The sequence below is a fragment of the Panthera onca genome, chromosome D1, assembly GCF_046562875.1.
Source record: "Panthera onca isolate mPanOnc1 chromosome D1, mPanOnc1 haplotype 2, whole genome shotgun sequence".
Classification (NCBI taxonomy): Eukaryota; Metazoa; Chordata; class Mammalia; order Carnivora; family Felidae; genus Panthera; species Panthera onca.
In genome coordinates this window covers 81849510-81864271 of record NC_138348.1, presented here as the reverse complement: position 1 = coordinate 81864271, position 14762 = coordinate 81849510, and the positions used below count along the sequence as shown (strand labels likewise).

Sequence of the window (14762 nt, the reverse complement as noted above, 5' to 3'; positions counted from 1 at the left end):
TCTGTCAGCACAGAGCCCGACGTGGGGCTCGAACTCACAGACTGTGAGATCATGACCCGAGCTGAAGTCGGATGCTCAACCGACGGAGCCACCCAGATGCCCCTAAGCTGTATGGGTTTAATAACACTCATGGTACTTGGGAGTGTTCTAAATGTAGAGAAGTCACATTGCTAGGATCTGGGAGGGAGGCAGAAATGACTTTTCCTGATTATAAGTTTGTGGTGGCTGCTTTTGTACCAAACTCAATTTCTTTGTGACTTTGTCTTGTCTTTATATACCTAAAGCTTAACGCTGTTTCAGACCTTAGAGCATAACCATGTAGAAGTAGATAAAAGGGTAGCTTTTATTTCTCTACTTACTATGGTAAAAGTAATAGAACAGTAGTGCTTTTTTCCCCTATTCATTACTGTGGTGAAAGAAGTGGATCACTGCACCCATCACGCTTCTTGAAGTGCTTTGTCTACTGTAGAGGCTAGAAAGCCAAACACCATCTTTTCCAGATGTTCTTTCAGCTAAGGGTGCTGCCATACATTGTGGGCAGCAAGGGGTTTATTATTTGAAATATTCTGGAGCATGCCAAAGACTACCATTTCCAGCTGTAGCCATAGGAAGTCATTATAGGCTCTCATTTCCTCTCTGAGGAAAAAACATTTGAGTCACCATATCAAATTAAAAGGTCTTTACCAGCCTAGGTGCTGGCTGAAGGCAAAGGGAATAAGAAATGGGTAGAGGAAGAAGGAAGTTATAAATTGTAACTGCAATTTTATTAAATGAAGACTATAATAGTCATACTTTCTTCCATGTACTGTTTTGTATGTACATATTAAATGACTTGGGCTCCTTATTTCTTGTGATATTTTATATAGTGTTGTACATAGGTAACTTTCTAATATAGTTCATTAGAGGAAGAATAAACTTTCACCCTGACACGGACAGATTTAAATTTCTTGTTTGGGGAAAGGGTACATATATTTTCATTTGTAAAAGCTATATTTGTTGGGGCACCTGGGTGGCTCAGTCGGTTGTGTCTGACTTCAGCTCAAGTCATGATCTCACAGTTCGTGGGTTTGAACCACACATGGGCCACTGTGCTGACAGTACAGAGCCTGTATTCGAGTCTCTCTCTCCCTCTCTCTCTGCCCCTCCCCAGCTTGTACTCTCTCTCTAAAAAATAAATAAATAAACGTTTAAAATTTTTAAAAAGCTACATTTGTACCATATCAGTTTGGAATATGGTTGTTGCTTATTGTTACTTTTGAAGGTTGTTGAATGTGGAAAATGATGTGTATGTATGTTGAGTTACCAAAGGGATATGGTACATTAGTGCTCAACATCCATTTCCTCTCGTTCCAGGTGTCTTCCTGTACTGAAGAGGATGGAGAGCTAAAAAATATTATTTTTAAGACTCCTTTGTAGTTAGGATTCAATGTGTTTTAGCTTCAGCCAGTCAGATGAATATGCCTGGCATTTGAAAATAAAAGTGAGATGGAGATTGAACTTCTGCTTCTTCTTTTCTGCTGGTAAGCACATTAAGGGAGTCATTACTTTTCCTCCACTCCCTGCCTCTCCAGACAGCATTAACAAGTGACTCATTGTCTAACCATCAGCTTTGTTAGTCAAGAAGTAGGGCGCAGGATGTTTATTTCGTTGGTACAAATCATAGTTGGCATGGTGGGATTCTGGAACCGGCAACAGTAGCAGAGCTCTCCAGATCACAGCCCCTTCCTGAATGTGGCACCATCCTGATTATAGAGGCTTCCTTAACCATGGTAGTGGAGTGTGCTTCTGGGGCTGGTGGCTTAAAAGACATCTTCCTTTGTGTTGATTCTGTAGTTTGACTTTAAGAGTCATTCTTGGTCTTTCCAGTCACCCTGGAGTCTATTAATTTAACTTGATAAGTTAGTAAAGCATTTAATAACTATAATAAGGTACCTCTTAAACTATTTAGAGTAGTTTAGTTCTTTGGGACTAAAACTGTCTGATACATATACACAGATCTTGTATATCTATGTATATATCTATCTCTCTATTTTTTTTAAAGCCTAAAAAGATAATTGCATTCTTATTTCTCATCCCTGTCTCTTCACAGATTTGAACTGACTGAACTTCAAATATCTGTTTGATTAAAGCTATTTGATTAAAGCTGGACTCCTCTAAAATCCTATCTTTTATATGATGATGGACTCATTATTCCCAATTCTGAGAACTAGCTTATCTTGCTTGGTGCTTGAGAATATTTTAACTGAATAAATCTAAGTTATTTTCAAACTGCAAAATTGGCTGAGATGTTGTTGGATGAGCAGACACATATCTTTCCTTTCCAGTGGTATATCTGATTCTTGCTTTTCTATTTTAATTTACTTTAATTGGTTAGATTATTTTAAATTAAGTATACGTACTTGAGGGAGATGAGTATGGTCAAATTTGACAAATTTTGATACAGATTTGATACAGATTTCAATTATAAATTTTGGACTTCTAAATATTGAATGTTTAATGTTCCGATTAATCACCCTAAAATAAAGCATCCTAAGTGACAGATAAAATGTTTCTTAGGTAACTGAATGTGAAAAAAACAGAAATTCTTGCATCAGCTAAAACTTAGAGTGTATTCTGAAGTATGCATCAAGTAAAACATGTTCTTGCTGAAAAAAAAAAATAACTTTAACTGAGGGTACTTGTTTAAAACAAAGGATATCAGAGGGGAAGGTAGGTGAAATAAGTGAAGGGATTAAGAGTACACTTATTTTGAGGATAGGAGGGAAGATGGCGGCATAGGAGGACGCTGGGCTCACCACGCGTCCTGCTGAACACTTAGATTCCACCTACACCTGCCTAAATAACCCAGAAAAACACCAGAGGATTAGCAGGACTGAGTCTCCGGAGCCAAGCGCAGATGAGAGGCCCACGGAAGAGGGTGGGAAGGGCGGCAAGGCAGTGAGCGCTCCACGGACTGGCGGGAGGGAGCTGGGGCAGAGGGGAGTCTCGCCGGCCAAGCAGAGCCCCCGAGTCTGGCTGGCAAAAGCGGAGTGGCCTGATGGACTCTGTTCCGACAGCAAGCGCGACTTAGCGTCTGGAGGTCATAAGTTAACAGCTCTGCTCAGAAAACGGGAAGGCTGGAGGACAAAGGGAGGGAGAGCTGCTGAGCCCCCGGAGACAGAGCTCAGTTTGGTGGGGAACAAAGGCGCTCGCCAGCACCATCTCCCCCGCCCATCCCCCAGCCAAAATCCCAAAGGGAACCAGTTCCTGCCAGGGAACTTCTTTGCTCCGTGGAAACACCCAGCTCTGTGCTTCTGCAGAGCCAAACCTCCAGGAGCGGATCTGACTCCCTCCCACTGCCACAGGGCCCCTCCTGAAGTGGATCACCTAAGGAGAAGCGAGCTGAGCCTGCCCCTCCTGCCCCCGTGCACCTTGCCTACCCACCCCAGCTAAGACGCCAGATCCCCAGCACCACAAGCCTGGCAGTGTGCAAGTAGCCCAGACGGGCCACGCCACCCCACAGTGAATCCCGCCCCTAGGTGAGGGGAAGAGAAGGCACACACCAGTCTGACTGTGGCCCCAGCGGTGGGCTGGGGCAGACATCAGGTCGGACTGCGGCCCCCCCCCCACCAACTCCAGTTATACACCACAGCACAGGAGAAGTGCCCGGCAGGTCCTCACCACTCCAGGGACTCTCCAAAATGACCAAACAGAAGAATTCCCCTCAGAAGAATCTCTAGGAAATAACAACAGCTAATGAACTGATCAAAAAGGATTTAAATAATATAACAGAAAGTGAATTTAGAATAATAGTAATAAAATTAATCGCTGGGCTTGAAAACAGTATAGAGGACAGCAGAGAATCTCTTGCTACAGAGATCAAGGGACTAAGGAACAGTCACGAGGAGCTGAAAAACGCTTTAAACGACATGCAAAACAAAATGGAAACGACGACAGCTCCGATTGAAGAGGCAGAGGAGAGAATAGGTGAACTAGAAGATAAAATTATGGAAAAAGAGGAAGGTGAGAGAAAGAGAGATAAAAAAATCCAGGAGTATGAGGGGAAAATTAGAGAACTAAGTGATACACTAAAAGAAATAATATACGTATAATTGGTATCCCAGAGGAGGAAGAGAGAGGGGAAGATGCTGAAGGGGTACTTGAAGAAATTATAGCTGAGAACTTCCCTGCACTGGGGAAGGAAAAAGGCATTGAAATCCAAGAGGCACGGAGAACTCCCTTCAGACATAACTTGAATCGATCGTCTGCACGACATATCATAGTAAAACTGGCAAAATACAAGGATAAAGAGAAAATTCTGAAAGCAGCAAGGGATAAACGTGCCCTTGACATATAAAGGGAGACCTATAAGACTCTTGACTGATCTCTCCTTTGAAACTTGGCAGGCCAGAAAGGATTGGCACGATATCTTCAGTGTGCTAAACAGAAAAAATATGCAGCCGAGAATCCTTTATCCAGCAAGTCTGTCATTTAGAATAGAAGGAGAGATAAAGGTCTTCCCAAACAAACAAAAACTGAAGGAATTTGTCACCACTAAACCAGCCCTACAAGAGATCCTAAGGGGGATCCTGTGAGACAAAGTACCAGAGACATCACTACAAGCATAAAACATACAGACATCACAATGACTCTAAACCCGTATCTTTCTATAATAACACTGAATGTAAATGGATTAAATGTGCCAACCAAAAGACATAGGCTATCAGAATGGATAAAAAAACAAGACCCATCTATTTGCTGTCTACAAGAGACTCATTTTAGATCTGAGGACACCTTTAGATTGAGAGTCAGGGGATGGAGAGTCAGGGGATGATAAATATATCATGGTACTGGAAGACAAAAGAAAGCTGGAGTAGCCATACTTATATCAGACAAACTAGATTTTTAATTAAAGGCTGTAACAAGAGATGAAGAAGGGCATTATATAATAATTACAGGGTCTATCCATCAGGAAGAGCTAACAATTAAAAATGTCTATGCGCCGAATACTGGAGCCCCCAAATATATAAAACAGTTATTCATAAACATAAGCAACCTTATTGATAAGAATGTGGTAATTACAGGGGACTTTAACACCCCACTTACAGAAATGGATAGATCATCTAGACACACGGTCAACAAAGAAACAAGGGCCCTGATGATACCTTGGATCAGATGGACTTGACAGATATATTTAGAACTCTGCATCCCAAAGCAACAGAATATACTTTCTTCTCGAGTGCACATGGAACATTCTCCAAGATAGATCATATACTGGGTCACAAAACAGCCCCTCATAAGTTTACAAGAATTGAAATTATACCATGCATACTTTCAGACCACAATGCTATGAAGCTTGAAATCAACCACAGGAAAAAGTCTGGAAAGCCTCCAAAAGCATGGAGGTTAAAGAACACCCTACTAACGAATGAGTGGGTCAACCAGGCAATTAGAGAAGAAATTAAAAAATATATGGAAACAAACGAAAATGAAAATACAACAATCCAAACGCTTTGGGATGCAGCGAAGGCAGTCCTGAGAGGAAAATACATTGCAATCCAGGCCTATCTCAAGAAACAAGAAAAATCCCAAATACAAAATCTAACAGCACACCTAAAGGAAATAGAAGCAGAACAGCAAAGGCAGCCTAAACCCAGCAGAAGAAGAGAAATAATAAAGATCAGAGCAGAAATAAACAATATAGAATCTAAAAAAACTGTAGAGCAGATCAACGAAACCAAGAGTTGGTTTTTTGAAAAAATAAACAAAATTGACAAACCTCTAGCCAGGCTTCTCAAAAAGAAAAGGGAGATGACCCAAATAGATAAAATCATGAATGAAAATGGAATTAGCACAACCAATCCCTCAGAGATACAAACAATTATCAGGGAATACTATGAAAAATTATATGCCAACAAATTGGACAACCAGGAAGAAATGGACAAATTCCTAAACACCCACACTCTTCCAAAACTCAATCAGGAGGAAATAGAAAGCTTGAACAGACCCAAACCAGCAAAGAAATTGAATCGGTTATCAAAAATCTCCCAACAAATAAGAGTCCAGGACAAGATGGCATCCCAGGAGAGTTCTACCAGACGTTTAAAGCAGAGATAATACCTATCCTTCTCAAGCTATTCCAAGAAATAGAAAGGGAAGGAAAACTTCCAGACTCATTCTATGAAGCCAGTATTACTTTGATTCCTAAACCTGACAGAGACCTAGTAAAAAAAGAGAACTACAGGCCAATATCCCTGATGAATATGGATGCAAACATTCTCAATAAGATACTAGCAAATCGAATTCCACGGCATATAAAAAGAATTATTCACCATGATCAAGTGGGATTCATTCCTGGGATGCAGGGCTGGTTCAACATTCGCAAATCGATCAACGTGATACATCACATTAACAAAAAAAAAAAAAAAAAAAGAAGAACCATATGATCCTGTCAATTAATGCAGAAAAGGCCTTTGACAAAACCCAGCACCCTTTCTTAATAAAAACCCTTGAGAAAGTCGGGATAGAAGGAACATACTTAAAGATCATAAAAGCCATTTATGAAAAGCCCACAGCTAACATCATCCTCAATGGGGAAAAACTGAGAGCTTTTTCCCTGAGATCAGGAACACGACAGGGATGCCCACTCTCACCGCTGTTGTTTAACATAGTGCTGGAAGTTCTAGCATCAGCAGACAACAAAAGGAAATCAAAGGCATCAAAATTGGCAAAGAGGAATTCAAGCTTTCGCTTTTTGCAGATGACATGATACTTTACATGGAAAATCCGATAGACTCCACCAAAAGTCTGCTAGAACTGATACATGAATTCAGCAAAGTTGCAGGATACAAAATCAATGTACAGAAATCAGTTGCATTCTTATACACTAACAATGAAACAACAAAAAGACAAATAAAGAAACTGATCCCATTCACAATTGCATTAAGAAGCATAAAATACCTAGGAATAAATCTAACCAAAGATGTAAAAGATCTGTATGCTGAAAACTATAGAAAGCTTATGCAGGTAATTGAAGAAGATATAAAGAAATGGAAAGACATTCCCTGCTCATGGATTGGAAGAATAAATATTGTTAAAATGTCAATACTACCCAAAGCTATCTACACATTCAATGCAATCTCAATCAAAATTGCACCAGCATTCTTCTCAAAGCTAGAACAAGCAACCCTAAAATTCATATGGAACCACAAAAGGCCCCGAATAGCCAAAGTAATTTTGAAGAAGACCAAAACAGGAGGCATCACAATCCCAGACTTTAGCCTCTACTACAAAGCTGTCATCATCAAGACAGCATGGTATTGGCACAAAAACAGACACATAGACCAATGGAATAGAATAGAAACCCCAGAACTAGACCCACAAACGTATGGCCAACTCATCTTTGACAAAGCAGGAAAGAACATCCAATGGAAAAAAGACAGTCTCTTTAACAAATGGTCCTGGGAGAACTGGAGAGCAACATGCAGAAGGTTGAAACTAGACCACTTTCTCACACCATTCACAAAAATAAACTCAAAATGGATAAAGGACCTGAATGTGAGACAGGAAACCATCAAAACCTTAGAGGAGAAAGCAGGAAAAGACCTCTCTGACCTCAGCCGTAGCAATCTCTTACTCGACACATCCCCAAAAGCAAGGGAATTAAAGCAAAAGTGAATTACTGGGACCTTATGAACATAAAAAGCTTCTGTACAGCAAAGGAAACAACCAACAAAACTAAAAGGCAACCAACGGAATGGGAAAAGATATTTGCAAATGACATATCGGACAAAGGGATAGTATCCAAAATCTATAAAGAGCTCATCAAACTCCACACCCGGAAAACAAATAACCCAGTGAAGAAATGGGCAGAAAACATCAATAGACACTTCTCTAAAGAAGACATCCAGATGGCCAACAGGCACATGAAAAGATGTTCAACGTCGCTCCTTATCAGGGAGATACAAATCAAAACCACACTCAAATATCACCTCATGCCAGTCAGAGTGGCCAAAATGAACAAATCAGGAGACTATAGATGCTGGAGAGGATGTGGAGAAACGGGAACCTTCTTGCACTGTTGGTGGGAATGCAAATTGGTGCAGCCGCTCTGGAAAGCAGTGTGGAGGTTCCTCAGAAAATTAAAAATAGACCTACCCTATGACCCAGCAATAGCACTGCTAGGAATTTACCCAAGGGATACAGGAGTACTGATGCATAGGGGCACTTGTACCCCAATGTTTATAGCAGCACTCTCAACAATAGCCAAATTATGGAAAGAGCCTAAATGTCCATCAACTGATGAATGGATAAAGAAATTGTGGTTTATATACACAATGGAATACTACGTGGCAATGAGAAAGAATGAAATATGGCCTTTTGTAGCAATGTGGATGGAACTGGAGAGTGTGATGCTAAGTGAAATAAGCCATACAGAGAAAGACAGATACCATATGGTTTTACTCTTATGTGGATCCTGAGAAACATAACAGAAACCCATGGGGGAGGGGAAGGAAAAAAAAAAAGAGGTTAGAGTGGGAGAGAGCCAAAGCATAAGAGACTGTTAAAAACTGAGAACAAACTGAGGGTTGATGGGGGGTGGGAGGGAAGGGAGGGTGGGTGATGGGTATTGAGGAGGGCACCTTTTGGGATGAGCACTGGGTGTTGTATGGAAACCAATTTGACAATAAATTTCATATATTAAAAAAAAAAGAGTACACTTATTGTGATGAGCACTGAGTAATGATGTATGAAACTGTTGAATCACTGTATTGTACACCTGAAACTAACATAACACTGTATGTTAACTATACTAGATTTAAAATAAAAAGCTTAATATAAAAGCACTAAAAAAATAAAACCTATAGAGAAACCTAAAAAAAAAAAGCATACATTCTCTTTCTATCATGTTTAAAAAACAGGAATAGGAGGAGTTGTTACTTTCACAGTGAAATGATAATTATTTTCCTTTATTTATTTTTTTGATGGGAAAAAGGGCAAAACAAAACCAAAAAATATTTGGAGTTTACCATTATGCTTCTCTCATGATTCTTAAGTTAGAGTCGAGTTAATGTAGTATTCACAAGTCACACACACCTTCTAAAGTTCAAATTTCTTTATTTGATTTCTTTCTCCATGATTTGATTTCCACCCTGATGATAGATTTCATCAACCCATAAACTTTGAACTCCAAATGAGATCATTTGAAACATTAGGTTAAAAGATTTAAAAAAGATATAAATATCACAAACCTGAAGTAAAGATAACTGACTATTTTGCCAACTTCAGATAATTGTCTTTTGTGTGTGTCTGTGTATCTCTTCCTATATTTTCATTACATATATTGAATATAGTTATATGCCTATAACTGTATGTCCTACTTTTGTTTTCTAACATTATAGTTACATATACATATACATATTTTCTCACTTTTTCAAAGTTATATTCTATCATATGTCTGTGTAAAAATATTATTTTTTAAAAATGGTTATTTATTTATTTTTCAGAGAGAGACAGAGAGAGAGAGTCTGTGAGCAGGGGAGGGACAGATTGAGAGGGAGAGAGAATCCTAGGCAGGCTCCATGCTGTCAGCACAGAGCCTGATGAGGGGCTCAAACTCACAAACAATGAGATCATGACCTGAGCTGAGATCAAGAGTCAGACACTTAACTGACCTAGCCACCCAGGTGCCCCTGTGTACCAAATATTTAACCATTGTCCTATTGTGGAACATTTGGGTAGTTTCCAACTGATGCTCTTTTAATCAAAGTATTGCCATGAATGTCTTCATCTGTATTGCTTTCTGCATACTGGATTAATTCCCCAGAATAGAATCCCACATAGGAGATTATGGGGTGTAAAGATATGAAAAATGTTGTGTTTTTTGATACATAAAATGTCACACTCATTTTCAAATAGTTTGTACAAATTTTCATTTCAAAAAAAAGTACATGAGTCTAAGAGATATACCATATTATTGTAAGCTCTAGGTAGATCATGGGATTGGGGCCAGAAGGCCTATATTTGAAACTTACTTTTTTTTATCTGTAAGCTGGATATAATGGAACAAATTACTTAACCACTGAATCTCTATATCCTTGTTTATAAAACAGGCAAAATACTACTTACCTCAGTTTAATGAATCAGTTTTAGATAGTTCCCTTGTTATCACTCAACTACTTGAAATATTTTTTCTTGATGTTTTAATATTTATGATTTTTATTATTTGTAAGTCTACTGGTATCCTGTTTTTGAAATCCTTCATATTGTTTTGATTTTCTGATTTTGTCTCCCAAAAAATTTACTTAAAATTATAATAACATATGATATTATCAGTGATAAATAATTATTTTTATCTGTTACAGCCAATGCCTGTAAAAGTGTACATTTGAGCCTAAATTTTCAGGATAGCTCTTCTTAGTAAATATCCATTTTTCCCCAAAGTTGGCTCTCCAGGATAATTACAATTTTAACTATGCAGATAGTATATTTGATTTTTTTGATGTGATAGTTCTAAGATATTCATGTCACACACAATCCAGTTCTCTTACATAAAGTTGCAAGGCCTAAAATCCATGATTTTTTGCCATTTGTAGTGTACAGTTACTGAGTGAATTGTGATTATATACAAAATCAGTGAAGAAGTCTCCCTAATATTTTATCTTATCCTGATTTTTGCTAGCTTGTTAGATTTAAAAAAAGTACTTTTTTTTTTAGTTCCAGTACTTATTTCTACATCATTAATTGCACTCGGTGATCACTGTTAATTCAATATTGTACTCCTTGAATGTAATAAACATAGCTCTATTTTGTGTTGTTACTTAATGTTGCAAAGAGTAATTGATTTTTGCACCTTTGAAAGTAACTTATTCTTTCTTCTAGGGAGTGTAGTTTTTTTGATTATGCATATTGAAATGTAAGTATTTTGCTAGGACTTGAATTTTTAAAGATTATCAATTCTTCATTAAAATTTTTTTTGAATATGTATTATTTATCAAGAACTGTCTGTAGGCAACTGGGATAATGGTGAGTCAAAAAAGACTTTGAGATTGGAAAAGGACTAGTGTAGATACAGGAGAGTGGTTGGAAGGCATTACCAGAGTCTGGGTAAGAAATAAGTGTAGCCTGAACAAGGGTTATAGTGGTGGATGTGGAGACACATATGGAATCAAGAAATATTTAGAAGATGAAATCAGCAGACTTTGGTGATAGTTATGGGCATGCCAAAGAATGAGTTGTTAAGACTAATATTTCCTGAAACTCTGTGGAATATATTTTAGTTACTTTGATTTTGGACTATTTATTTATTTTTTATTTTTATTTTTATTTTCTTAGTTGTTGTTATTGCTTTTGCTCTATATATTCAGTCCTCTTAGCAGATATCTACTGCTTATGGACCAAATTTCTTTTGTCTTTCATGTCTGCCATCTTTTCTCTCACCTTAAAATTTCCTTATTCATTTACTTTGTATTCTGGGATAACTTCTCAAGTTTGTATTCTGAAGCACTGGTTTAAATATTTACTAGTATTACATTTGCATTTTATTGCTTCTAATGAATATTTTATTTTAGTTACTTTGGTTTTTATTTTATTGCCTTTTCTTCATATTCTGGATCACTCTTTAAATACATAAGAAATATTCTTTTCTCATCATTATCTAGACTCGTTTAAAATTTTTCTTCTGATTTACAAGAAAATCTCTTATAGGGGAAGGAATTCATGCTGAAACTTATAATTTCTTTCCTTCTTTCAGAGAGTTTTCTTCTGCTTAATCATACCTGAATCTTACCTAACAGATCTTTAATGGTATTCTAAAAAGGAATTAAAGTTTATTTGAAAGGGGAGACATCCATCTCTAAACTGTATAACCCAGACTAGTGGTAGATGCTAGATTATCAGTGTTAGTACAAGCTTTCACTCCTGTTCTCCAAGCAACACAAAGAAATCTACTGAGGCCTGATCTGAGAGACAAATCTTCATGTGTGTGACTTTAGTTTGTTTCACTGAAGAAAAAGATAAAGGGGAAGGGGCCCAGGGACGATTTCATTCCTTGCTTGAACGTAGAAAATGGGATTTTGAGGCTGGGTCATTGCATAAAGATGAAAGGAAAGAAAAACCTAGAAAATGCTACTAATATTTTTGTTTCATACCCCGCATTGCAATTGCAATAAGGATTGTCTTTTTTTCTTATGGTTTCAGGGTTACTTTAAGAGAAATCAAGAAAAGCTAGTTTTATATGCCTCAATTTAATTCACCGCCATTCCTAAATTCAAAAGTTGTAACTAATGTAAACTGAGAGTGAGAAGGCAGACATTTCATTTCTAGGCTGCTTTCTCTAGTAATTCCTCACCTTCAGAGAAACTTTGAAACACTATGATCTTTTCCCTAATAATGCTTAAATTGCCTTTTACATTCCTCTTTTCTTATGTAACTCCTAATTTTAGCCATGTCCTTACTGAGAGCTTTAAATCTTATATATGAGGAACACACTTCCCATGGAAGATGAATTTGTTTCAGTCAGGAACGTCTCTGCTTGCCTCAATTTAGTTGATCTCCAGCTTCCTAATCTCCTGAGTTTAGCACTAGGGATAGTTATTAAATTGGCTACTCACAATCAATACTCTGAGATACGCTGGCAGTCGGTATTATTAGATTGCATACATAGTAGTTGCTTTGTGCCTAGCAGTAATTTTACTATAAAGGGTGCAATTCAATGAATCAAATAATATAAATAAACAATGCTTAGTTAAACTTTTGAATATTTATGAGGCAGTTCAACAGTGATTAGAGGATATGAGGTGAGGAGGTTTAAATGCAGCAAGAACATAACAAAGAATATAATTTACTGAATAAATTTGTATTTATTTTTCCTAGAAACTGTTATTACTATCTAGAAATATACTAAAGAAGATTGGTTATAAATATAATTGAATTTGTTCTTAATGCATGTAGTTTAGTGCAGGTGTTTTACAAATGTTTGTTCTCTTCCCTTCTTTACTCAAATGTTGTAAAATGCAGCATGTTGAATAATGAAAATTCTGGGAATATTTTATTATAACTAATGTGCATAAATATGTTTTGTGAGATGAGCTGTGAACATCATAGCCTCTTAATGCATACCAATTAAATGAAAAAACAAAAGTTTTGATATGAAAGTTAATATTTTTAGGTAGAAGAATATAAATCTTTAAAAAATATATTATGTATTTAACCATACTATACGGTTTCCTCTATATAAGGTACTAGGAATGCAGAGTTTGGAGATGTATAGTTTTAATGTATGTATTAGAAAAGACAAAAAGCCAAAATACCCAAATAAACTAGAAAAAATGGGTATGATAGAGATAGGAGCGGTATTCAATGTACTGAAAAAAAGTGCAAATAAAGAAAAAGGAAAAAAAAAACAAAGTTAATTCTTTGAAAAGACAAAAAAAATTGTAAGCCTCTTTTGATCAGAGAAAGGGTGAGAGGGAGAGAGTAGAAAGAGGAGAGGATATACAAATTAGTGATAGACCCTAATACCACAGATCTTAGAGAGATATTAAAGACAATGATGGAAATAAATGGTGGCTCAGAAAAGTGGTCATGCAAATCCTGCCCTAGATGAGAACTGAAAAAAATTGGCAATCATCCAAAAGAACACAGAAGCCAGAGGAAAGTTTATTCTTGAAACCTGAAAGTGCAACAGGTAAGTTACAGCTGTTTTGTTTGAAAATATGACTCTGGTGCCAGAATATGACTGCCCCCTTACCAGCTGGGGAAACAAAGGATGGAGTTGGATGCAGAAGGAACAACTGGAAATCTAACAGAGAAATTCAAGAAATAAGAGAACTGCAAAAACAGTAAGACTGAAAATCCCAGAGTAAACTCTGTTTAAGTTCTTGGCTATGCTTGCTCAGAGAGAATAACTGTAAGTCTGGGTAAAAATGTAGTCAGCAACCAAGAAAAATCTACCCAACCTTAAAGCAGCTGTATTGGGTGAGATTTTTTAGTTTGCTGCTGTTTAAACTGAGTGCATTCTTCAACATGCATGTCCTTAGAAAGCAGAAATGTGGCATTTTAAAAGTTTATTTATTTATTTATTGACAGAGAGAGAGAGAGAGAGAGAAGAGAGAGAGTGCACAAGTGGGGGAGGGGAAGAGAGAGAGAGGGAGAGAGAGAATCACAAGCAGGTTCCATGATGTCAGTGTGGAGCCCTATGCAAGTCTCAAACCCATAAACCATGAGATCATGACCTGAGCTGAAATCAAGAACTTGATGCTTAACTGACTGAGCCACCCAGGCCCCACAGAAAAGTAGGAATTTTTAAATGCATATATTTAGAGATTTATTATAAAATATGTTGAGGGAAATGATGTAATTTCTGAGATTTGCCTCAAAATAATTAGAAGAATTGATTAAATGGTGTAACATATAAAACGTCATTCATTAGTTCATATTGGTTGAAGGTGCATGTTGAGTATGTAGAAATTTACTATGCTTCTCTGTATATTTCACATAATTTTCATATTACAAAGTTAAAGAAAATAAATATAAATAAAAATAAAGATCACCATTACAATAGAATCAAAACAATAAAATAGTGATAAATCTAAGAAAGGATGTGTAAGATCTATATTGATAAAGATCAAAGAAAACCTAAAAAAAAAACCCAAGGGGAGTATACAATAATCATGGACTAGGAGACTTAATTTTGCAAGTGGATAATTCTTCCAAAATTGTCTTTATAGACAGCTCTATTCACAATAGACCCAAACTGGAAACAGCCCTAATATCCATCAATG

At 37.1% G+C, this 14762-nt stretch overlaps 1 protein-coding gene across 2 annotated transcripts in view; it reads right to left on the bottom strand.

Moving 5' to 3' along the window:
* CNTN5 (contactin 5) overlaps nt 1–14762 on the bottom strand; it is a 1365947-nt gene that overhangs the window by 14597 nt on the left and 1336588 nt on the right. The window lies entirely within an intron of this gene.